Here is a 27818-nt window from a genome sequence, read left to right as displayed (position 1 = left end):
GTCAACAGCTTTCAGGGTTGTTGTGTAAAAGGGTACTCAGAAAGGACAAGAGCAGGTGGTAATTGGAAATCCTTTGGACCTTCATCTGTGCATGTTCTGGGAGCTGGGACAACACTGTGAGTTGATTTAATGATCCCTGGAAACCAGGGTCCCTATGAAAAGAACATTAGGTATTTTGAAGGGCATAAGCAGATATTTTCCTCTTAAGAAAACATCTTACACCACTTAGAATGGCCAAAATTAGCAAGACAGGAAACAACATGTGTTGGAGGGGATGTGGAGAAAGGGGAACCCTCTTACACTGTTGGTGGGAATGCAAGTTGGTGCAGCCACTTTGGAGAGCAGTGTGGAGATTTTTCAAGAAATCAAAAATAGAGCTTCCCTATGACCCTGCAATTGCACTACTGGGTATTTACCCCAAAGATACAGATGTAGTGAAAAGAAGGGCCATCTGTACCCCAATGTTTATAGCAGCAATGGCCATGGTCCCTAAACTGTGGAAAGAACCAAGATGCCCTTCAACGGACAAATGGGTAAGGAAGATGTGGTCCATATACACTATGGAGTATTATGCCTCCATCAGAAAGGACGAATACCCAACTTTTGTAGCAACATGGACGGGATTGGAAGAGATTATGCTGAGTGAAATAAGTCAAGCAGAGAGAGTCAATTTTCATATGGTTTCACTTATTTGTGCAGCATAACAAATAGCATGGAGGACAAGGGGAGATGGAGAGGAGAAGGGAGTTGAGGGAAATTGGAAGGGGAGGTGAACCATGAGAGACTATGGACTCTGAAAAACAATCTGAGGGCTTTGAAGGTGCGGGGGGTGGGAGGTTGGGGGAACCAGGTGGTGAGTATTGGAGAGGACACGGATTTCATGGAGCACTGGGTGTGGTGCAAAAATAATGAATACTGTTACGCTGAAAATAAATTAAAAAAATATATATATATACACTTAAAAAAAAGAAAATATAGGAAAAAAGGCCAACCAGTTTGACAAAAATCAGTAAAGTATAAATGAAATTATTAGAAAATGTATACTTTATCTTTCCCCTACATTCTTTATTGTGGTGAAATATAAATTTATCATGGCACCTGGTTGGCTCAGTCAGTTAAGTGTCTGACTTTGGCTCAGGTCATGATTTCAGTATCCTGGGACTGAGTCCTGCATCAGTCTTCCTGCTCTCTGGGGAGTCTGCTTGTCCCTGTCCTTCAATGACTGCCCCCCCCCACATGTGCCTGCTCTCTTTTTTTTTCATATAAATAAATGAAATCCTTAAAAAATAAAAATAAATAAATTTATCATCTTAATAGTTATTCCAGATATAGTTCAGTGATATTAATGCATTTACTTCCAGAACTATTTTCATCTTATAAAACTGAAATTTTATACTCAAGTATAAATTTTATACTTTATACTTATTTTAAACAAGAACACCTTATTTCCTCCATGTGCAGCTCCTGGTAACCACCGTTCTTTCAGTCTCTGATTTTGACTAGTCTAGGTACCTCAGATAAGTGGAATCATATAGTATTTGTCTTTTTATGACTGGCTTATTTCATGTAGCTTAATGTCCTCAAGATTTATCCATATTATAGCATTTATCAGAATTTCCTTTCCTTCCAAAAAAAAGTTTCCTTTCCTTCCTTTTAAATCTGAATAATATTCCTGTGTGTGTGTGTGTGTGTGTGTGTGTGTGTGTCGCATTGTGCTTATCTATTCACATGTTGATGGACACTTTGCTTTCACATTTTAGCTACTGTGAATAATGCTGCTATGTACAGAGGTGTACAAATATTTCTTCAAGAATCTGCCTTGGGGAGACAAGATGATGGGGAACAAGAAGGTGCTGTTTTGACCTGTACTCTAAAATGAGCTGATTACCTACCAAAGAACTCTGATCACCCATGAAATCAGCCTGAGATTAGAATTATATACTTCTGGATCTTTACGGGGGAAGAAGACACCTGTGGACAGGTAAAACGGTGTGGGAACATTGGACTGATATCGGAAGATAAACAAAAGGGGGAGGGAGCCACCAGAAGTGACCCATTGGAAAGTAATACCCCAATATGAGAGTGCCCTGCGACTAGGGACCAGCATTAACTTGGAGTCTGGTTGACAGTGCTCAAAAAGAGCAAAGGATCATGGGGGAAAATTGTGGGAATTGGGGCGGTTGGGGACAGGGGCTTAAGTCCCCGGACTGAGGACAGCCACCCCTGGTGCTGAGCCAGAGAGTGTGTGGCAAAGAAACCAGGTCTTGGTCCCTGAGCCACGAGCATGCCTGACAGCACCTGGGTGGTGGCTCCTGTGAGGGACTGGGAACCTCACCAGTCCGCAGAACCATAGCCTTTTGCACTCTCCACACACGTGCCATGAGGTGCTATCAGAGTCTGAGTCGCACCCCACACCCTCCCCTGAGAGAGGTGCGTGCAGGCGCCAGCCTGGCGCTCTCGGAACTGGAAAGTCTGAGCGCTCCCATCCCAGGCCAGTGGGAAAATGTCAGTGTGCAATCACTGCTTGGGACCTATCAGTCTGGAGCCACCCAGACAGCCACCACTGTCATGGTTTTGGATAATAGCAGGAGTTCCTGTGTCCTCAGGGACCTCGACTGGGAACGTGCTCTGCCAGCAGCCGAGGGGGAACTTATGTGCTCTGGAGCATCCAGAGGGGAACAGACCGAGGCTTTGCTCTGAGACGGAGGTGTGGGTGCAGTTTGCTTTCCTCTAAACCTACAAAAACCATCAAAAGCTATTAAGACAAGATAAAACAAATGAAAAAACAAAAAAACCTCCAGAGAACAAAAGCCTGAAAAAACGGTTTCCTCAGAGCCCACCCTCTTGATGGGGGTGGGAGGACTTAACTCAGGGAACACTGCCTGAAAACCCATCTCGTAGGCACCCCCCTCAGAAAGCCAACAACAACAACAACAAAAAAGGAGAACAACCGCCACTACTTCGTAGATACAACTTTTATTTTTTATTTTTGATTCATTCCCACTATTCTGGTTCATTTTTTTATAGATATTTTTTTAAAGATTTTATTTATTTGATAGAGATCCCAAGTAGTCAGAGAGGCAGGCAGGTAGAGAGGAGGAAGCAGGCTCCCTGCTGAGCAGAGAGTCCAATGCGGGGCTCGATCCCAGGATCCTGAGACCATGACCTGAGCGGAAGGCAGAGGCTTTAACCCACTGAGCCACCCAGGCTCCCCTATAGATAATTTTTTACCCTTTTTACCATCACAGTGAGGTGTCCAGTACATCAAATTCCATAATAACCTTTTAACCTGAACTTTTTGATACATGTACCTGTGTTTTTCTTTTGCTTGTCTATTTTTAAATATTTTTTTAAATTTTATTTTAGTTTAGCTTATTCTTTTTTTTTATTTTTATTTTTTAATGTTCATATAGAGTTAAGCTTGAGGGTAGTCCCCTTTCCCCAAGCAATGCTAACTCCCTATAGGTAAACCAATTTTTTTTTTTTAATTTTTTATTTTTTATAAACATATATTTTTATCCCCAGGGGTACAGGTCTGTGAATCACCAGGTTTACACACTTCACAGCACTCACTAAATCACATACCCTCCCCAATGTCCATAATCCCACCCCCTTCTCCCAAACCCCCTCCCCCCGGCAACCCTCAGTTTGTTTTGTGAGATTAAGAGTCACTTATGGTTTGTCTCCCTCCCAATCCCATCTTGTTTCATTTATTCTTCTTCTACCCACTTAAGCCTCCATGTTGCATCACCACTTCCTCATATCAGGGAGATCATATGATAGTTGTCTTTCTCTGCTTGACTTATTTCGCTAAGCATGATACGCTCTAGTTCCGTCCATGTTGTTGCAAATGGCAAGATTTCATTTCTTTTGATGGCTGCATAGTACTCCATTGTGTATATATACCACATCTTCTTGATCCATTCATCTGTTGATGGACATCTAGGTTCTTTCCATAGTTTGGCTATTGTGGACATTGCTGCTATAAACATTCGGGTGCATGTGTCCCTTTGGATCACTACATTTGTATCTTTAGGGTAAATACCCAATAGTGCAATTGCTGGGTCATAGGGGAGTTCTATTTTCAACATTTTGAGGAACCTCCATGCTGTTTTCCAGAGTGGCTGCACCAGCTTGCATTCCCACCAACAGTGTAGGAGGGTTCCCCTTTCTCCGCATCCTCGCCAGCATCTGTCATTTCCTGACTTGTTGATTTTAGCCATTCTGACTGGTGTGAGGTGATATCTCATTGTGGTTTTGATTTGTATTTCCCTGATGCCGAGTGATATGGAGCACTTTTTCATGTGTCTGTTCGCCATCTGGATGTCTTCTTTGCAGAAATGTCTGTTCATGTCTTCTGCCCATTTCTTGATTGGATTATTTGTTCTTTGGGTGTTGAGTTTGCTAAGTTCTTTATAGATTCTGGACACTAGTCCTTTATCTGATATGTCGTTTGCAAATATCTTCTCCCATTCTGTCAGTTGTCTTTTGATTTTGTTAACTGTTTCCTTTGCTGTGCAAAAGCTTTTGATCTTGATGAAATCCCAGTAGTTCATTTTTTCCCTTGCTTCCCTTGCCTTTTGCGTTGTTCCTAGGAAGATGTTGCTGCGGCAGAGGTCGAAGAGGTTGCTGCCCGTGTTCTCCTCAAGGATTTTGATGGATTCCTTTCGTACATTGAGGTCCTTCATCCATTTTGAGTCTATTTTTGTGTGTGGTGTAAGGAAATGGTCCAATTTCATTTTTCTGCATGTGGCTGTCCAATTTTCCCAGCACCATTTATTGAAAAGGCTGTCTTTTTTCCATTGGACATTCTTTCCTGCTTTGTCGAAGATTAGTTGACCATAGATTTGAGGGTCTATTTCTGGGCTCTCTATTCTGCTCCATTGATCTATGTGTCTGTTTTTGTGCCAGTACCATGCTGTCTTGATGATGACAGCTTTGTAATAGAGCTTGAAGTCCGGAATTGTGATGCCACCAACGTTGGCTTTCTTTTTCAATATCCCTTTGGCTATTCGAGGTCTTTTCTGGTTCCATATAAATTTTAGAATTATTTGTTCCATTTCTTTGAAAAAGATGGATGGTACTTTGATAGGAATTGCATTAAATGTGTAGATTGCTTTAGGTAGCATAGACATTTTCACAATATTTATTCTTCCAATCCAGGAGCATGGAACATTTTTCCATTTCTTTGTGTCTTCCTCAATTTCTTTCATGAGTACTTTATAGTTTTCTGAGTATAGATTCTGTGTCTCTTTGGTTAGGTTTATTCCTAGGTATCTTATGGTTTTGGATGCAATTGTAAATGGGATTGACTCCTTGATATCTCTTTCTTCTGTCTTGCTGTTGGTGTAGAGAAATGCAACTGATTTCTGTGCATTGATTTTATATCCTGACACTTTACTGAATTCCTGTATAAGTTCTAGCAGTTTTGGAGTGGAGTCTTTTGGGTTTTCCACATATAGTATCATATCATCTGCGAAGAGTGATAATTTGACTTCTTCTTTGCCGATTTGGATGCCTTTAATTTCCTTTTGTTGTCTGATTGCTGAGGCTAGGACCTCTAGTACGATGTTGAATAGCAGTGGTGATAATGGACATCCCTGCCGTGTTCCTGACCTTAGCGAAAAAGCTTTCAGTTTTTCTCCATTGAGAATGATATTTGCGGTGGGTTTTTCATAGATGGCTTTGATGATATTGAGGTATGTGCCCTCTATCCCTACACTTTGAAGAGTTTTGATCAGGAAGGGATGTTGTACTTTGTCAAATGCTTTTTCAGCATCTATTGAGAGTATCATATGGTTCTTGTTCTTTCTTTTATTGATGTGTTGTATCACATTGACTGATTTGCGGATGTTGAACCAACCTTGCAGCCCTGGAATAAATCCCACTTGGTCGTGGTGAATAATCTTTTTAATGTACTGTTGAATCCTATTGGCTAGTATTTTGCTGAGTATTTTCGCATCTGTGTTCATCAAGGATATCGGTCTATAGCTCTCTTTTTTGGTGAGATCCTTGTCTGGTTTTGGGATCAAGGTGATGCTGGCCTCATAAAATGAGTTTGGAAGTTTTCCTTCCATTTCTATTTTTTGGAACAGTTTCAGGAGAATAGGAATTAGTTCTTCTTTAAATGTTTGGTAGAATTCCCCCGGGAAGCCGTCTGGCCCTGGGCTTTTGTTTGTTTGGAGATTTTTAATGACTGTTTCAATCTCCTTACTGGTTATGGGTCTGTTCAGGCTTTCTATTTCTTCCTGGTTCAGTTGTGGTAGTTTATATGTTTCTAGGAATGCATCCATTTCTTCCAGATTGTCAAATTTATTGCCGTAGAGTTGCTCATAGTATGTTCTTATAATAGTTTGTATTTCTTTGGTGTTAGTTGTGATCTCTCCTCTTTCATTCATGATTTTATTTATTTGGGTCCTTTCTCTTTTCTTTTTGATAAGTCGGGCCAGGGGTTTATCAATTTTATTAATTCTTTCAAAGAACCAGCTCCTAGTTTCGTTGATTTGTTCTATTGTTTTTTTGGTTTCTATTTCATTGATTTCTGCTCTGATCTTTATGATTTCTCTTCTCCTGCTGGGCTTAGGGTTTCTTTCTTGTTCTTTCTCCAGCTCCTTTAGGTGTAGGGTTAGGTTGTGTACCTGAGACCTTTCTTGTTTCTTGAGAAAGGCTTGTACCGCTATATATTTTCCTCTCAGGACTGCCTTTGTTGTGTCCCACAGATTTTGAACCGTTGTATTTTCATTATCATTTGTTTCCATGATTTTTTTCAATTCTTCTTTAATTTCCCGGTTGACCCATTCATTCTTTAGAAGGATACTGTTTAGTCTCCATGTATTTGGGTTCTTTCCAAACTTCCTTTTGTGGTTGAGTTCTAGCTTTAGAGCATTGTGGTCTGAAAATATGCAGGGAATGATCCCAATCTTTTGATACCGGTTGAGTCCTGATTTAGGACCGAGGATGTGATCTATTCTGGAGAATGTTCCATGTGCACTAGAGAAGAATGTGTATTCTGTTGCTTTGGGATGAAATATTCTGAATATATCTGTGATGTCCATCTGGTCCAGTGTGTCGTTTAAGGCCTTTATTTCCTTGCTGATCTTTTGCTTGGATGACCTGTCCATTTCAGTGAGGGGATTGTTAAAGTCCCCTACTATTATTGTATTATTGTTGATGTGTTTCTTTGATTTTGTTATTAATTGGTTTATATAGTTGGCTGCTCCCACGTTGGGGGCATAGATATTTAAAATTGTTAAATCTTCTTGTTGGACAGACCCTTTGAGTATGATATAGTGTCCTTCCTCATCTCTTATTATAGTCTTTGGCTTAAAATCTAATTGATCTGATATAAGGATTGCCACTCCTGCTTTCTTCTGATGTCCATTAGCATGGTAAATTCTTTTCCACCCCCTCACTTTAAATCTGGAGGTGTCTTCGGGCTTAAAATGTGTTTCTTGGAGGCAACATATAGATGGGTTTTGGTTTTTTATCCATTCTGATACCCTGTGTCTTTTGACAGGGGCATTTAGCCCATTCACATTCAGGGTAACTATTGAGAGATATGAATTTAGTGCCATTGTATTGCCTGTAAGGTGACTGTTACTGTATATGGTCTCTCTTCCTTTCTGATCTACCACTTGTAGGCTCTCTCTTTGCTTAGAGGACCCCTTTCAAGATTTCCTGTAGAGCTGGTTTGGTATTTGCAAATTCTTTCAGTTGTTGTTTGTCCTGGAAGCTTTTAATCTCTCCTTCTATTTTCAATGATAGCCTAGCTGGATATAGTATTCTTGGCTGCATGTTTTTCTCGTTTAGTGCTCTGAAAATATCATGCCAGCTCTTTCTGGCCTGCCAGGTCTCTGTGGATAAGTCAGCTGCCAATCTAATATTTTTACCATTGTATGTTACAGACTTCTTTTCCCGGGCTGCTTTCAGGATTTTCTCTTTGTCATTGAGACTTGTAAATTTTACTATTAGGTGACGGGGTGTGGGCCTATTCTTATTGATTTTGAGGGGCATTCTCTGAACCTCCTGAATTTTGATGCTCGTTCCCTTTGCCATATTGGGGAAATTCTCCCCAATAATTCTCTCCAGTATACCTTCTGCTCCCCTCTCACTTTCTTCTTCTTCTGGAATCCCAATTATTCTAATGTTGTTTCGTCTTATGGTGTCACTTATCTCTCGAATTCTCCCCTCGTGGTCCAGTAGCTGTTTGTCCCTCTTTTGCTCAGCTTCTTTATTCTCTGTCATTTGGTCTTCTATATCACTAATTCTTTCTTCTGCCTCATTTATCCTAGCAGTTAGAGCCTCCATTTTTGATTGTACCTCATTAATAGCTTTTTTGATTTCACCTTGGTTAGATTTTAGTTCTTTTATTTCTCCAGAAAGGGCTTTTATATCTCTCAAGAGGGTTTCTCTAATATCTTCCATGCCTTTTTCGAGCCCGGCTAGAACCTTGAGAATTGTCATTCTGAACTCTAGATCTGACATATTACCGATGTCTGTATTGATTAGGTCCCTAGCCTTCGGTACTGCCTCTTGTTCTTTTTTTTGTGTTGAATTTTTACGTCTTGTCATTTTGTCCAGATAAGAGTAAATGAAGGGGCAAGTAAAATATTAAAAGGTTGGCAACAACCCCAGGAAAATATGCTTTAACCAAATTAGAAGAGATCCAAAATCGTGAGTGGGGAGAAAGGGGATAAAAAGAGGTTCAAAAAGGAAGAAAGAAAAAAAAAACAAAAAGAAAAGAAAAAGAAAAAAAAAAGAAAAGAAAAGAAAAGAATTTTTAAAAAAAGAAAACACCTAAGAAAAATGTAAAAAAATATATATATATATTAGATAAACTAGTAAAAAGTCGTTAAAAAAGAAAAAGGTAACAGTTAAAAAAAAAATTTTACCCGAAGGCGAGAAAAAAAAAAAATGAAAAAGAAAAAATTAAATTAACTGCAAGACTAAAAAAAATCACAGGAAAAAAGCCATGAGTTCCGTGCTTGGCTTTCTCCTCCTCTGGAATTCTGCTGCTCTCCTTGGTATTGAAACCGCACTCCTTGGTAGGTGAACTTGGTCTCGGCTGGATTTCTTGTTGATCTTCTGGGGGAGGGGCCTGTTGTAGTGATTCTCAAGTGTCTTTGCCCCAGGCGGAATTACACCGCCCTTACCCGGGGCCGGGGTGAGTAATCCGCTCGGGTTTGCTTTCAGGAGCTTTTGTTCCCTGAGCGCTTTCCGTAGAGTTCCGGAGGACGGGAATACAAATGGCGGCCTCCTGGTCTCCGGCCCGGAGGAGCCGAGAGCCCAGGGCCCCACTCCTCAGTGCGCCCTCAGAGAACCGCGCCCAGTTACTCCCGTCTGCCTGACCTCCGGCCGCGCTCCGAGCTCACCGAGCCTGCGACCGGTTCAAGGTAACACGGAGCTGCGAGCTTACTGTCAGCTCTGTCTCTGCAGCCGGCTTTCCCGTTCCAATACCCGCAAGCTCTGCGACACTCAGACACCCCCGATCCTTCTGTGACCCTGCGGGACCTGAGGCCACGCTGACCCCGCGTGGGCTTCGCCCCGGTTTAGCCTCTGGAGCGATGTCCCTCAGCGGAACATACTTTTAAAAGTCCTGATTTTGTGCGCGGTTGCTCCGCCGCTTGCCGGGAGCCGGCCCCTCCCCCCGGGGTCTATCTTCCCGTCGCTTTGGATTCACTTCTCCGCCGGTCCTACCTTTCAGAAAGTGGTTGTTTTTCTGTTTCCAGAATTGCTGTTCTTCTTCTCTTCGATCTGCCGATGGATTTTCAGGTGTTTGCAATCTTTAGATAAGCTATCTAGCTGATCTCCGGCTAGCTGAAGCAGTCTCAGCTTGCTACTTCTCCGCCATCTTGACTCCTCCCCGGTAAACCAATTTTTAATCCCCCTTTATCTTAGGAAAGTTGAGTCCTTTAACAAAGATATCAAGATACATCCAGGAAGAATCAAAATAACCTTCCTTGCCCACACTGAGAATTTATAACCACTCTCCCATCATTTTCTTCTGCCAGTATTTTTGTGTATTTGTGTTTGTCCTGGTAGTGTATAAATCTTATACTTGGGGTTCTTTTTGATGAGGTTCTTTTTTTGTTATATATATATATATATTTTTTTTTCCTCTTGTCATCCACTTTTATCAGTCTTTTTGTTTGTCTGTTTCTGTTTGTATACTTCATAAATCTTACCTTGGGGACCATTTGGGCTAGGCCTTCTCTTTTATTTTGCCTTTCTTTTTTTTCCTGTCTCTCTCTCTCTCTCCCTCTCTCTTTTTCTTTTTTCTTTCTTTTTTCTTTCGTTTGGGTGGGGACTCTTGATTGCTCAGAAGAATTCCAGGGTGCACCTTGCCTGCACCATGGACGATACATTCAGCTACATCTGTTCAGCCATCTCTCAACAAAATGACTAGGAGGGGGAATGCCCAACAGAAGAAAAATTCAGAGGCTGGGCCTTCTGCAACAAAGCTAATGGCTATTGACATAGACAATATGTTGGAAAGGGAATTCAGGCTAACAATTATCTAGGCATTACCTAGGTTGGAGAAAGCCATGGATGAAAAAATGGAATTGATTAGGGCTGAACTGAAAGGCGCCAGGGATGATGTCCACAATGTTCTCAATGAGTTCTAATCTAATCTAAATTTTCTAAAAGCTAGGGTAACTGAGACAGAAGATAGAATTAGTGATCTGGAGGACAAACAGATAGCAAGGATCAGGAGGAAGTCTGGAACAAACAGCTTAGAAGCCACAAAAACAGAATTAGGGAAATAAATGATGCCATGAAATGTTCCATTGTCTGAATTATTGGGATCCCTGAGGGGGAGGAGAAAGAAAGAAGACTAGAAGATATAGTTGAATAAATTCTCCATGACAATTTTCCCAATCTAGTGAATGGAACCAGCATTCATGTACTAGAGGCTGAACAGTCTCCCCCCAAGATTATAGAATCTAGAAAGACCTCAAGACTCCTAATAGTAAGAATGAGGACTCGTAATTGTAGACAGGATCTCTTGAAGCAGCCAGGACAAAGAAGTTTCTTACATACAGAGGAAAGCCCGTCAGAATGATGTCAGACGTGTCCACAGAAAGCTGGCAAGCCAGAAAGAGCTGGCAAGACATATTCAGGGCACTAAATGAGAAGAACGTGCAGCCAAGAATACTTTATCCAGCAAGACTGACATTCAAAATGGATAGAGAGATAAAGAGTTGCCAAGACCAGCAAGGCTTAAAACACTATGCGACCACGAAGCTGACACTGCAGGAAATATTAAGGGGAGTTCTATAAAAGAGGAAAAATCCTAAGAATAGCATTGAACAGAAATATATGGAGACAATCTACATAAAGAAAGACTTCAAAGGTAACATGGTGTCAATAAAAACGTATCTATCAATAATCACTCTCAATGTGAATAGCTTAAATGCGCCCATAAAATGGCACAGGGTTGCAGATTGGATAAAACGACAGGATCCATCCATATGTTGTCTACAAGAGACCCATTACGAACCTAAGGATACACCCAGACTGAAAGTGAAGGGATGGAGAAGCATCTTTCATGCCAGTGGACCTCAAAAGAAGGCTGGGGTAGCAATTCTCATATCAGATAAATTAGATTTTAAACTAAAGACTAGTCAGAGATAAAGAAGGATACTACATCATTCTTTTTTTTTTTTTTTTTTAGGATTTTATTTATTTATTTGACAGAGAGAAATCACAAGTACACTGAGAGGCAGGCAGGGAGAGAGAGAAGGAAGCAGGCTCCCCACTGAGCAGAGAGCCTGATGCGGGACTCGATCCCAGGACCCCGAGATCATGACCTGAGCCGAAGGCAGCGGCTTAACCCACTGAGCCACCCAGGCGCCCCTACACTACATCATTCTTAAAGGGTCTATCCAACAAGATCTAAAAATTGTAAATATTTATGCCCCCAATATGGGAGCATCCAACTACATAAGACAGCTGTTAATCAAGATAAAGCGTCATATTGATATGAATACATTAATAGAAGAAGATCTTAACATGCCTCTCTCAGTAATAGATCATTGAAGCAGAAAATCAATAAAGAAACAAGAGCATTGAATGACACATTGTACCAAATGGCCCTAATAGATATATACAGAGGACTCCACCCTAAAACAACAGAATACTCATTCTTCTCAAGTGCACATGGAACCTTCTCCAGAATAGACCACATACTGGGTCACAAATCAGGGCTCAGCCAATACCAAAAGACTGAGATTATTCCCTGCATATTCTCAGATCACAATGCTTTGAAACTGGAGCTCAATCACAAGGAAAAGTTTGGAAGGAACTCAAACACCTGGAAGCTAGAGACCCTCACTGAAGAATGCTTGGATCAACCAGAAGATCAAAGAAGAACTTAAACAACTCATGGAAACCAATGACAATGAAGACACTTTGGCCCAAAACCTATGGGATACAGCAAAGGCGGTCTTAAGGGGGAAATACGTAGCTATCCAAGCCTCCCTCAGAAAAATTGAAAAATCCAGAATACACCAGCTGTCTCTACACCATAAATAACTGGAGAATCAACAACAAATTAAGCCAACTCCACACACAAGAAGGGAAATAATCAAGATTAGAGCAAAGATCAATGAGACAGAAACTAGAGATACAGTAGAACATATCAATGAAACTAGAAGCTGGTTTTTTGAAAGAATCAATAAGATTGATAAACCATTGACCACAATAATCCAAAAGAAAAGAGAGAAAACGCAAATTAATAAAATTATGAATGAAAAGGGAGAAATCACAACTAACACCAAGGAAATAGAAATGATCATCAGAAGTTATTATCAACAGTTATATGCCAATAAGTTAACCAACCTAGATGAAATGGTTGCATTCGTGGAAAACTATAAACTCCCAAAATTGAGCCAGGAAGGAATTGACGACCTGAATAGACCAATACCTAGTAACGAGATTGAAGCAGTGATCAAAAACCTCCCAAAAAACAAGAGCCCAGGACCTGCCAGATTCCCTGGGGAATTCTATCAAACTTTCAAAGAAGAAATAACACTTATTCTCCTGATGCTGTTTCAAAAAACTGAAGCAGAAGGAAAACGTCCAGACTCTTTATGAAGCCAGCATTACCTGATCCCCAAACCAGGCTAAGACCCCACCAAGAAGAATTTCAGACCAGTATCCCTGATGAATATGGATGCTAAGTTTCTCAACAATATCCTAACAAATAACATCCAACAGCACATTAAAGTGAGTATCCACCATGACCAGGTGGGATTCATCCCTGGGTTACAAGGATGGTTCAATATTTGCAAATCAATCAATGTGACAGAACAAATCAATAAGAGAAGAGAGAACCACATGGTCCTCTCAATTGATGCAGAAAAAGCATTTGACAAAATCCAGCATCCATTCCCGATGAAAACGCTTCAACATATAGGGATAGAGGGAACATTCCTGAACTTCATAAAATCTATCTCTGAAAAACCCACAGCAGATATCATCCTCAATGGGAAAAAGCTCACAGTCTTCCGTTGAGATCAGGAACACGACAAGGATGCCCACTCTCACCACTCTTGTTCAACATAGTATTAGAAGTCCTAGCAACAGCAATCAGAAGACAAAGAGAGATAAAAGGTATCCAGATTGGCAATGAAGAAGTCAATCTCTCTCTTTTCGCAGATGACACGATACTTTATATGGAAAACCCAAAAGACTCCACCCCCAAACTACTATAACTCATACAGCAATTCAGTAATGTGGCAGGATACAAAACCAATGTAGAGAAATCAGTTGCTTTCTTATACACTAACAATGAAAATACAGAAAGGGAAATTAGAGAATTGATTCCATTTACTATAGCGCCAAGAACCATAAGATACCTGGGAATAAACCTAACCAAAGATGTAAAGGTTCTGTACTCAAGGAACTACAGAACACTCATGAAAGAAATTGAAGAAGACACAAAAAGATGGAAGACCATTCCATGCTTTTGGATAGGAAGAATAAACATTGTTAAAATGTCTATACTGCCTAGAGCAATCTATACTTTTAATGCCATTCCGATCAAAATTCCACCAGTATTTTTCAAAGAGCTGGAGCAAATAATACTAAAATTTGTATGGAATCAGAAGAGGCCCTGGGGCACCTGGGTGGCTCAGTGGGTTAAAGCCTCTGCCTTCAGCTCAGGTCATGATCCCAGGGTCCTGGGATCGAGCCCCACATCGGGCTCTCTGCTTGGCAGGGAGCCTGCTTCCTCCTCTCTCTCTCTGTCTGCTTCTCCACCTACTTGTGATCTCTGTCTGTTAAATAAATAAAATCTTTAAAAAAAAAAAAAAAAGAGGCCCTGAATTGCTAAGGAAATGTTGCAAAAGAAAAACAAAACTGGGGGCATCACATTATCTGATTTCAAGCTTTACTACAAAGCTGTGATCACCAAGACAGCATAGTACTGGCATAAAAACAGACACATAGACCATTGGAAGAGAGTAGAGAGCCCAGATATGGACCCTCAACTCTATGGTCATATAATCTTCGACAAAGCAGGAAAAATACACAGTGTAAAAAGGACAGCTTCTTCAATAGATTGTGCTGGGAAAATCGGACAGCTCTGTGTAGAAGAATGAAACTCGACCATTCTCTTACACCATACACAAAGATAAACTCTAAATGGATAAACGTCCTCAACATGAGACAGGAATCCTTCAGAATCCTAGAGGAGAACATAGGCAGTTACTTCTTCGATATCAGCCATAGCAAATTCTTTCAAGATATGCCTCCAAAGGCAAAGAAAACAAAAGCAAAAATGAACTTTTGGGACCTCATCAAGATCAAAAGCTTCTGCACAGCAAAGGAAACAGTCAACAAAACAAAGAGGCAACCCACAGAATGAGAGAAGATATTTGCAAATGACAGTACAGACAAAAGGTTGATATCCAGGATCTATAAAGAACTCCTCAAACTCAACACACACAAAACAGATAATCACATCAAAAAGTGGGCAGAAGACATGAACAGACACTTCTCCAATGAAGACATACAAATGGCTATCAGACACATGAAAAAATGTTCATCATCACTAGCCATCAGGGAGATTCAAATCAAAACCACATTGAGATACCACCTTACACCACTTAGAATAGCCAAAATTAGCAAGACAGGAAACAACGTGTGTTGGAGAGGATGTGGAGAAAGGGGAACCCTCTTCCACTGTTGGTGAGAATGCATGTTGGTGCAGCCACTTTGGAGAACAGTGTGAAGATTCCTTAAGAAATTTTAAATAGAACTTCCCTGTGACCCTGCAATTGCATTACTGGGTATTTACCCCAAAGATACAGATATAGTGAAAAGAAGGGCCATCTGTACCCCAATGTTTATAGCAGCAATGTTCATGGTCACCAAACTGTGGAAAGAACCAAGATGCCCTTCAACAGATGAATGGGTAAGGAAGATGTGGTCCATATAAACTATGGAGTATTATGCCTCCATCAGAAAGGATGAATACCCAACTTTTGTATCAACATGGATGGGACTGGAAGAGATGATGCTGAGTAAAATAACTCAAGCAGAGAGAGTCAATTATATGGTTTCAGTTATTTGTGGAGCATAACAAATAACATGGATGACATAGGGAGATGGAGAGGAGAAGGGAGTTGAGGGAAATTGGAAGGGGAGATGAACCATGAGAGACTATGGACTCTTAAAAACAATCTGAGGCTTTTGAAGGGGGGGGGGGTTTGGGGGAGCCAGGTGTTATGAAGGTAGTATGGAGGGCATGTATTGCATGGAGCACTGGGTGTGGTGCATAAACAATGAATTCTGTTACATTGAAAAGAAATTTTAAAAAAAAATCCTAACTGGAAAGAAGAAAAAAAAAAAAAAAAAGAATCTGCCTTCATTTATTTTGGGTATACACACAAGTAAATTGCTGGATCCTATGATAAATCTATTTTAAATTTTTTGAGGAACCACCGTACTACTTTCCATAATGGCTGGTACCAATTTATATTCCTACCAGCATTGCACAACACTTCCAATTTCTCCGTATCCTTACCAACACTTGTTATTTTGTTTTTGTGAAAACAGCCATCCTAATGGGTATGAGGTGGTATCTCGCTATGGTTTTGATTTGCATTTCCATAATGATTAGTGATGTTGAACATTTTTTGTTGGATTTATTGGCTATTCATATAGCCTCTTCAGAGAAATGTCCATTCATGCCCTTTGCCCATTTTAATTATTTATTTATGTGCTTATATATTTATTTAATTTCTTTAATGTTTTAGGAGTTTTCTATATATTCTGGATATGAATCACATACCACATATTTTGTAAATATTTTCTTCTATTCTATGGCTTGCATCTTTATTCTGTTGATAATATCCTTTGATATACAGAAGTTTTTAATTTTCAGGAAATCCAGTATCTTTTTTTTTCTTTTGTTGTCTGTGCCTTTCATGTCAACTACTCCCTTTCCTGTGCGACAGCTTTTTATCTTCTTGAAGTGCCAATTGTTCACTTTTGCTTTTGTTTCCCTTGCCTTTGGAGATGTGTCTAACCAGGTCAAAGAGTTTGTTGCCTGTGTTCTCCTCTATGATTTTGATGGATTCTTGTCTCACATTTAGGACTTTTATCCATTTTGAGTATTTTTGTGTATGATATAAGAATGTGGTCCAGTTTCATTCTTCTGCATGTGGCTGTCCAGTTTTCCAAACATCATTTGTTGAAGAGACTGTCTTTTTTCCATTGGATATTCTTTCCTGCTTTGTCAGAAATTAGTTGACTGTAGAGTTGAGGGTCAATTTCTGGGTTCTCTATTTCGTTCCATTGATCTATATGTCTGTTTTTGTTCCAGTACCATATTGTCTTAATGTAGCCTGAAGTCTGGAATTGTGATGCCTACAGCTTTGGTTTTCTTTTTCAATATTCCTTTGGCCATTAGGGGTTCTTTTCTGGTTCCATTCAATTTGTAAGAGTATTTTTTCCAGCTCTGAACAAAGTTGATGGTATTTTGATAGGGATTACGATGAATGTATAGGTTATTCTAGGTAGCATAGATATTTTTAAGAATATTTGCTCTTCAAATTCATGAGCATGGAAGGTTTTTCCATTTCTTTTTGTCTTACTCAGTTTCTTTCATGAGTGTTCTATAGTTTTCTGTGTTCAGATCCTTTGCGTCTTTGGTTATGTTTATTCCTAGGTATCTTATGGGTTTTGGTACATCTATAAATGGAATAGATTCTGTAATTTCTCTTTCTAATGTGTCATTGTTAGTGTATAGAAATGGAATTAATTTCTGTGCATCGATTTTATATCCTGCCACTCTGCTGAATTCCTCTATGATTTCTAGCAATTTTTGGTGGAGTCTGTTGGGTTTTTCACGTAGAGTATCATGTCATCTGTGAAGAGTGAGACTTTGACTTCTTTGCCTATTTAGACGCATTTTATTTCTTTTTGTTATCTGATTTCTGAGACTAGGAATTCCAGTACTCTGTTGAACAGCAGTGGTGAGCATGGACATCCCTGGCATGTTCCTCACCTTAGGGGAAAAGCTGAGAATGATATTCATTGTGAGCTTTTCATAGGTGGCTTTTTTGATACTGAGGTATGTGAAGAGTTTTAATCAAGAAAGGATGCTCTACTTTGTTAAATGCTTTTTCTGCATCTCTTGATAAGATCATATGGTTCTTGTCCTTTCTTTTATTTTTTATTTATTTATTTATTTATTTATTTATTTTTAGTGTTTAAAAGTCATAGAGCCTAATTTAATTTAAAAGAGATTAGGAACATTGCCAAATGGCCACATGTTTGTAATATATATATATATATATATATATATATATATATATATATATCCTCAAATGAAAAAGAATAAATGGTTTAGTTTTTTCTGGGTCAAATACAGTTTCTGACTAGACTCCTGCTGAGCTCTCCAACAAGTTATGATCAGAAAAGAAGCCCACTAAATTTGGAGTTTGGTTGAGTTTAAAAATCTGAATTTAAGAGTAACTTACACTTAAAGATGTTGTGTTGCTATTTCTCTTTTCTTTTTTTTTAATTAATTAATTTTTTATTTTTTATAAATATATATTTTTATCCCCAGGGGTACAGGTCTGTGAATCACCAGGTTTACACACTTTACAGCACTCACTAAGGCACATATCCTCCCCAATGTCCATAATCCCACCCCCTTCTCCCAAACCCCCTCCCCCCAGCAACCCTCAGTTTGTTTTGTGAGATTAAGAGTCACTTATGGTTTGTCTCCCTCCCAATCCCATCTTGTTTCATTGATTCTTCTCATACCCACTTAAGCCCCCATGTTGCATCACCACTTCCTCATATCAGGGAGATCATATGGTAGTTGTCTTTCTCTGCTTGACTTATTTCGCTAAGCATGATACGCTCTAGTTCCATCCATGTTGTCGCAAATGGCAAGATTTCATTTCTTTTGATGGCTGCATAGTATTCCATTGTGTATATATACCACATCTTCTTGATCCATTCATCTGTTGATGGACATGTAGGTTCTTTCCATAGTTTGGCTATTGTGGACATTGCTGCTATAAACATTTGGGTGCACGTGCCCCTTTGGATCACTACGTTTGTATCTTTAGGGTAAATACCCAATAGTGCAATTGCTGGGTCATAGGGCAGTTCTATTTTCAACATTTTGAGGAACCTCCATGCTGTTTTCCAGAGTGGCTGCACCAGCTTGCATTCCCACCAACAGTGTTGTCCCTTCTTTTATTAATGTGGTGTATCATACTGATTGATTTGCAGATGTTGAACCACCTTTGCAGCCCAGGAATAAATTTCACTTGCACATTGTGAATAAGCCTCTTAATGTACTGTTAGATCCTATTGGCTAGTATGTTGGTGAGAATTTTGGCATCCATGTTCATCAGGGATATTGGTCTGTAATTCTCCTTTTGATGGAGTATTTCGTTTTGGGATCAAGGTAATGCTGGCCTCATAGCATGAGTTTGGAAGTTTCCTTCAATTTCTAGTTTTTGAAACAGCTTCAGAAAAGCAGGCTTTAAATCTTTCTTAAATGTTTGGCAGAATTCCCCTGGGAAGCCATCTGGCCCTGGGTTCTTGTTTGTTTGGAGATTTTTGATGACTCTTTCAATTTCCTTACTGGTTATGGGTCTATTCAGGTTTTCTATTTCTTCCTTGTTCCGTTTTGGTAGTTTATACATTCCAAGAATGAATCCATTTCTTCCAGATTGTCAAATTTGCTGGCATATATTTGCTCATGTTTGTATTCCTGTGGTGTTGGTTGTGATCTCTTTTATTCATGATTTTATTTATTTAGATCCTTTCTCTTTTCTTTTTGAGAAATCTGGATAGGGGTTTATCAATTTTATTAATTCTTTTTTTAAATTAAATTTATTTATTTTCAGCATAACAGTATTTATTATTTTTTCACCACACCCAGTGCTCCATGCAATCCGTGCCTTCTATAATACCCACCACCTGGTACCCCGACCTCCCACCCCCCCGCCACTTCAAACCCGTCAGATTGTTTTTCAGAGTCCATAGTCTCTCATGATTGATTCTTTCAAGGAACCAGCTCATAGATTTTTGATATGTTATACTGTTCTTTTGGTTTCTATTTCATTAAATTCTGTTCTGATCTTTATTATTTCTTTTCTGCTGGGTTTAGGCTTTCTTTGCTGTTCTTTCTCCAGCTCCTTTAGGTGTTGGGTTAGGTTGTATATTTGAGACCTTTCTTGTTTCTTGAGAAAGGCTTATATTGCTATATACATTCCTCTCGGACCACCTTTGCTGTGTCTCAAAGATTTTGAACAGTTGTGTTTTCATTTTCATTTGTTTCCATGAATTTTTAAATTCTTCTTTAATTTACTGGTTGATTCATTCATTCTTTAATAGGATGCTCTTTAGCCTTTATGTAGTTGAATTCTTTCCAACTGTCCTCTTGTGGTTGAGTTCTAGTTTCAAAGCATTGTGGTCTGAAAATATGCAGGGAATAACCTCAATCTTTTGCTACTAGTTAAGACCCGATTTGTGACCCAGGATGTGATCTATTCTGGAGAATGTCCCATGTGCACTTGAGAAGAATGTGTATTCTGTTTCATTAGGATAAAATATTCTAAATATATCTATTAACTTTATCTGGTCCATTGTCTCATTCAAAGCCCTTGCTTGCTTGTTGATCTTCTGCTTAGATGATCTGTCCATTGCAGTGAGTGGGGTGTTAAGGTCCCTTACTATTATTGTATTATTGTTTTATTCTCAGCTATAATTTGCTCCAGTATAACTTCTGCCTTCCCTTCTTCTGTTATCCTGATTATTCTAATATTTTTTAGCTTTAGTGTATCATTTATTCTTGAATTCTTCACTCATGGTCCAGTAGTTCCTTATCTCTCTTTTATCAGTTTCTTTTTTCTCCATCATTTTGTCTTCTAGGACATTAATTCTCTCTTCTACTTCATTTATCCTAGTAGTTAGTGCCTCCATTTTTTATTGCATCTCATTAATAGCTTTTTTATTTCGACTTGATTTGATTTTAGTTCTTTTATTTTCCAGAAAGGGAGTCTCTGGTGTCTTCAGTCCTTTTTTTCAGTCTCAATTAGAATCTTTACAATTTATGTTCTAAACTCTAGTTCTGACATCTTATTTTTATTATATCCTTACTGGTTAGGTTCCTGGTGGTCAGTTCTTCCTCTTGTACTCCTTTTTGAGGTGAGTTTTTCTGGTCTTTTCATTATGTCCAGAAAATAAAAGATAAACAAGAGAACAAAATACTATAATGGCAACAGTGACCCCAGAGAAATAAACACTAAAATCAGAAGAGATCCCAAACCAAATATAATAATAAATATTTAAAAAGAGAGAGAGGGAGAATATAGTCAAACAGGTGAAAAGAATTGAGCAATACACTGGATCCCTGTGTATTTTGGTCTGTCTGTTAGAAAACAAGGTCCCAAAATTGTAGGGAAAGAGAAACTTACAAACGTACCAAAATAAAATTAACTGCAATGAAAGAATAGAATGTAATTGTAAAAATGAAAATTAAAAGACAAAAAAATCTGGTGAACAAAGCAGAGCAATACACTATATCCTTGGTGTATTTTGGTCAGTTTTTAGAAGAAATTACATCCCAAAGTGTGGAGAAAGAACAATTTATATAAAAATAAAATTAAATACAGTGAAAGGATAAAATGTAACTGTAAAAGTGAAAATTAAAAAGACTTCAAAAAAGAGGTGATAAAATAAGAAATTGGTTAGAAAGAGGAAAAAAATTAAAATTGAAAGACTAAAAAATCATGAGTAAAAAACCATATACTGTTTTCCTCTAGCATTGGAGTTTTGCAGTTCTATGTGATCAGTATACTTGATCTTAGCTGGATGTTCTTGGTGATCTTCTGGGGCAGGGCCCTGTTGTGCTAATTCTCAGGTGTCTTTGCCCTGGGCAGAACTGCACTGCCTTTGTTAGGGAGCCAAGCTAAGTAAGTGGCTCTGGATTGCTCTATGTGGTTTTTATTTCCTAAAGGCTTTCCATATAACATTAGAGGATGAGAATAAAAACTGTGGTCTCCCAATCTCCAGTCCTGGAGGTGAGAGCTTGGGGCCCCACTTAGTGCACATTCAGGGAAAAGCAGTCAGTCATTCCTGTCTACCTGGTGTCGGACTGCACTCTGTGCTTACCCAGCCTATAATGGAGCATTTATTTATCAGGCATGCAACCTGGCCTTGAGACTCTAAAATCTGCAGACTCCTGCAGAGTACACCCACACAGCTCCTCTCCAGGGAAGGTGGGGGTGTCTCGCCATAATTCTGCCTGTTACTGGGCCCCTGCTCAGAGAGCAATTGCCTAACTGTGTCACAGTTTGTGATTTATGACAACACTGAGCTGAAAGCCCATTCCTGGACTCACTGATTACAGCCGGCTTTCCCACTCCGAAGCCTGGGAACTTTGCCCCACTCAAGCATTGCTCTTTATTTCTGTGTCCCTGGGGATCCTGAGATCACACCGTTCCACCTAGGATTCCACCTGCTTTGCCACCTGAGCACCTTTCAGGCAGGGACATCCCTCACAGTAGTAAACTTATAAAAGTTCTGATTTTGGACTCTGGTGCTCTATCACTTTCCAGTAGCCCGCTTATGGAGGCTCCCTCCCCCAGTGGTTTATCTTCCAATATATCTCCTCAGAATCACTTCTCTACATCTCCTACCTTGCAAAAAGTGGTCGCTTTTCTATTTGTAGAATTACAGCAATTCTTTTCTTAGATCTCTCATTGAGTTCACAGGTGTTCAGAATGATTTGATAACTATCTAGTTGAATTCCTGGTATCAGACAAAACCAAAGTCTCCTAATCCTCCACCATCTTGGAAAGTCCTCTCTGTAGAAGACCCTATTAGCTGCATATATATAGACAGATGATATAGATATAGATATAGATATAGATATAGATATATTTTTTTCTTCTCTACTTGCTCTGGTTAAGACTTCCAATTATTGAGGACTGCCTGGGTGGCTCAGTCATTTGAGTGTCCAACTTTTGATTTTGACTCAGGTCATGGTCTTGGGGTCATAGGCTTAAGCACTGTGACAGGCTCTGTGCTCAGAAAGGAGTCTGCTGGAGATTCTCTCTCTCCTTATCCCTCTGCCTCTTCCCTCACATGTGTAATTTCTCTGTCTCTCTCTCTTAAATAAACAAATCTTTTTTAAAAATTCCAAATGTTGCATAGAAATGGCAAAAGTGAGCATCCATGCCATGTTCTGATCTTCGAGATAAAACTTTCAGTTTTTCATGGTTAGATATGATGTTCATTCTAAACTTTTTATGCATGGCTTTTATTGTGTTGTGGTAGTTTTCTTTAAAAAAATATTTACTTTTTAAAGACTTATTTATTTATTTTAGAGACTGAGAGAGCATGGGCAGGGAGAGTGACAGAGAGAGGGATAGAAGCAGACTCCCTGCTAAGCAGGGAACCCCATGCAGAGATTGATCCCAGTACCCTGAGATCATGACCTGAGCTGAAAGCAAGAGTCAGATACATAACTGACTGAGCCACCCAGGTGCCCCAAGGTAATTTCCTTCTAATTCTCATTTGTTGAGTCCTATTTATCATGAAAGGGTGTTTAATTCTGCCAAATGTTTTTTCTACATCTGTGAGATAATGATGAGGTTTTGGTCCTCCATTCTGTTTATGTGGCATAATACATTGATTTTCATGTTGAGCCATCCTTATATCCTAGGGATAAATCCTAATTGATGACAGCCTATGATTCTGTTAAAGTGCTATTGAATTTGGTGTGCTAGAATTTTGTTGAGCATTTTTGCATGTATGTTAATCAAGGATATTGGCTTATAGTTTTCTTTTCCTATAGTGTCTTTTTCTATATTTGGTATTGGGGTAATGCTGGCCTCATAAAATGATTTTGGAAATATTCTCACTTCATAAAATTTTTGAAAAGTTTGAGAAGGCCTACTGTTAATTGTTCTTTAAATATTGGGTATAACTTATCAGTGAAGCCATCAATTTCAGGGTTTTTCTTTGTTAGGAAATTTTTGACTGTTGATTCAATCTTCTTACTAATTATAGGTCTATCAGTTTTATGTTTCTTTATGATTCAGTCTTGGTAAATTACATATTTCTAGGAATTTGTCCATCTCATCTAAGTTATCCAATCTGTTGGTGTACTATTTTCCCAGCACTCTCTCTCTCTCTCTCTTTTTAAGATTTTATTTATTCATTTGTCAGAGAGAGAGAGAGAGAGAGAGAGAGAGAGAGAGAACAAGCAGGCAGAGGAAGAGAGAGAAGCAGGCTCCCCACCAAGCAAGGAGCCCGATGTGGGACTCGATACCAGGACCCCAGCATCATGACCTGAGCTGAAGGCAGTGGCCCAACCAACTGAGCCACTTACGTGTCTCCCAGCACTCTCTTATAAGAGAGTTTTCTTTTCATAGAACAGGTAGCAATGTCCCCACTTTCATTTCTGGTTTTAGTAATTTAGTTGTCTCTTTTTCTTTAATTAATCTAGCTAAAGTTTTGTCAATTTTATTGATCCTTTTGAAAAACCAACTTTAAAATTTGTTGATCTTCTCTATTGTTTTTATCTTGTCTATTTCATTCTTCTTTACTTTAATTTTACTTCTTCTAGCTTTGGGTTTAATTTGTTCTTCCTTTTTTTTAGTTCCTTATATTGTAAAGTTAGATTGTTCACTTAAGATCTCATTTTTAATGTGTATTAGTAGATATAAATTTCCCCTGTAGCATTACTATCACTGTGTTCCAGATGTTTTGGTGTACTACATTGTCATTTTCATTCATCATTAAGTATTTTATAATTTCCTTTGTGATTTTTCTTTTGGTTCATTCATTAAGAATATATTATTTAAATTCTACAAATTCATAGCATTCCTAGTTTTATTTATATTATGATTTCTAACTCCATCTTGTTGTTGAAGAAGATACATCGATAGCTATCTTTTAAAACATTGAAACTTAATTTATAGCCTCATACATGGCCTAATGGAGAATGTCCCATGTGCACTTGAAAAGAATATGTATCTACTTGGTTTATTATGTTCTTCAAATACTTAATTTACTCAGTTATCTTCTTTTTAAAGTTTTAAAATTCCAGTTAGTTACCATAGAGTGTAACATTAGTTTCAGGTGTATGATTTAATACTTACATACAACACCCAATGTTTAGCACAAGTGCATGCCTTAATCCCCATCACCCATTTAACCCATCTCCGTACCAACTTTGTCTCTTGTAACCATTAGTTTGTTCTCTATAGTTAAGAATTAGATTCTTGGTTTGTCTCCCACACCCATGATTATTTGTTTTATTTCTGTGAAATAATATGGTATTTGTCTTTCTCTGACTGATTTTTGCTTAGCATAATACTCTAGATCCATCCATGTTGTTGCAAATGGCAAAATTTCTGTGTGGTTCTTCTATCTATTATTGAGAGTGGGTTATTGAAGTCTTCAACTATTCTATTTCTCCCTTTATTATGTCAATTTTTGCTTTGTATATTTTCATGGCCTGTTATTAGCTGTGTAAATGATTATAACTGTAAAATCTTCTTGGGATGCCTGGGTGGCTCAGCCAGTTAAGCATTTGCCTTTGGCTCAGGTCTTGATCCCAGGGTCCTGGGATTGAATCCCACATAAAGCTACTTGCTTGGCAGAGAGCCTGCTTCTCCCTCTGCCTACCACTCCCCCTGCTTGGGTGTTCTCACTCTCTTTCTCTGACAAATAAATAAAATATTTTTTAAAAAGCTATTACATCTTCTTGCTGTGTTGAATTTTTATTAATATATAGTATATTTCTATGTTTCTTATGTAAACTTTTTTTTTAAGATTTTTATTTATTTATTTATTTGACAGAGAGAAATCATAAGCAGGCAGAGAGCAGGGGAAGAAGTCTCCCTCCTGAGCAGAGAGCCTGATGTGGGGCTTGATCCCAGGACCTGGGATCATGACCTGAGCCAAAGGCAGAGACAACCCACTGAGCTACCCAGGTGCCCTTCTTGTGTAACCTTTTTTGATAAAGTCTGTTTTGTCTGATAGTATAGTTATTCTTCTGTTTTGGTTATTTGAATGGAATATTATTTTCCATCTTATCACTTTCAGCCCATTGTATCTTTGAATTTAAAATGAGTTTGTTGTAGATAGCATATAGTTAGATCGAGTTTTGTTTTGCTTTTTTTTTTTAATCCATTCTGCCAGTCCCTGTCTTTTGTTTAGAGAGTTTAGTCCATTTACACTTGAAATAATGATCGATAAAGAGGGACTCACTTTGGTCCTTTTGCTCTTTCTTTTGTATATGCCTTATAACTTTCTTGTCCTCATTTTCTGTATTACTGCCTTCTTTTGTATATACTTAATTTTTTGTAGTGAAATGTATTCCCTTCTCTTTTCTTTTTGGCATATTCTATAACTATTTCCTTTGTGGTTAGTATGGGATTTCATTTAACATTTTAAAGTTATGATACTCTAATATGAACTTAAGCCAGCTTAACTTCAATAATATAGAAGCTTTCCTCCTGTACAACTCTGTCCTTACCTCTGCCATTTCTTGATGTCACAGAACATCTTTGTATACATTGAATCAAAAAACATAACTATTATTTTTTATGCATTAGTCTTTGAAATCATGTAGTGAAAGGTTGTGGAGTTACTAACAAAAATCTCACTAATACTAGCTTTAGACTAATAATTTCTTAATGTATCAGTTTTAAAATCATAGAAAACAGAAAATGAAGTTACAAACAATTTTTACAATAATACAAAGGTTTATTTTTTATTTCTTTTCAGCATAACAGTATTCATTGTTTTTGCACCACACTCAGTGCTCCATGAATCTGTGCCCTCCCTAATACCCACCACCTGGTTCCCCCAACCTCCCACCCTCCGCCCCTTCAAAACCCTGATTGTTTTTCAGAGTCCATAGTCTCTCATGGTTCACCTCCGTTCCAATTTCCCTCAACTTCCTTCTCCTCTCCATCTCCCCTTGTCCTCCATGTTATTTGTGATGCTCCACAAATAAGTGAAACCATATGATAATTGACTCTCTCTGCCTGACTTCAGTAATACAAGGTTTTATAAATATCTGCATATTTACCTTTACTGAGGTCTTTATTTCTTCTTATGGCTTTGAGTTACTGTCTAGTATCCTTTAATTTCAACAGTGCTGCAGTGGTGTGTTTAGCATTATTTAAAGGGCAAGTCTTTTCTTTCATGTATTTTTTTTTATTAACATATAATGTATTATTTGCCTCAAGGTTACAGGTTTGTGAATCTTCGGTCTTACACAATTCACAACACTCACCATAACACATACCCTCCCCAATATCCATAACCCAGCCACCCTAACCCCTCCCCTAGCCCCCCCCAGCAACCCTCAGTTTGTTTCCTGAGATTAAGAGTCTCTTATGATTTGTCTCTCTCCCAATCTCCTCTTGTTTCATTTTTTTCCCTCCCTATCCCCCATGACCCTTTGCCCTGCCTCTTAAATTCCTTATATCAGAGAGATCATATGATAATTGTCTTTCTCTGATTGACTTTTCTCACTTAGCATAATACCCTCTTGTTCCACCCATGTTGTTGCAAATGGCAAGATTTTGGGGGGGGGGGTTAATGGCTGTATAGTATTCCATCATATATATATACACACCACATCTTCATTATCTGTTTATCTGTTGATGGACATCTAGGTTGTTTCTGTAGTTTGGCTGTTGTGGACATTGCTGCTATAAACAGTCAGGTGCACGTGCCTGAAGGGCAAGTCTAATGATAGTGAACTCTCTCATCTTATTTATCTGGGAATTTCTTAATTTACCCTTTACTTTTGAAGTACAGTTTTGCCACATATAGGACAGGTTTTGTTTTGTTTTGTTTTCCTTTTAGCATTTTGAAAATATCAGCCCACTGCTCTCTGGCCACCAAAGTCTCTGATAAGAAAGTTGCTTGTAGTCCTAGTGAGGATCCCATGTATATGAGGAATCACTTCTTTCTTGCTACTTCTAAGATTCTCTTTGGCTTTGACTTTTGACTCTTTGATTATAATGTGTTCTGGTGTAGATATCTTTAAGTTCATCCTTTTTAGTGTTCATTGGGATTCTTGGATATTTAGGTTCATGTATTTCATCAGACTTGGGAAGTTTTAGGCCATATATTCAAATAATCTCTTTGCTTCTTTGTCTCTCCTCCTCTTGGAACTCCCATAGTATAAATGTTGATTCACTTGGTGGTGTCCTACAATTTTGTTAACTTCTGTTCACTGCAATCTTTATTGTTTCTTTTCCTCAGACTTGATAATTTCAGTTGTTTATCTTCAAATTCAGTGACATTTATTT

The sequence above is a fragment of the Mustela lutreola genome, chromosome 10, assembly GCF_030435805.1.
Source record: "Mustela lutreola isolate mMusLut2 chromosome 10, mMusLut2.pri, whole genome shotgun sequence".
NCBI classification, from domain to species: domain Eukaryota; kingdom Metazoa; phylum Chordata; class Mammalia; order Carnivora; family Mustelidae; genus Mustela; species Mustela lutreola.
This window is presented reverse-complemented; position numbering follows the sequence as displayed.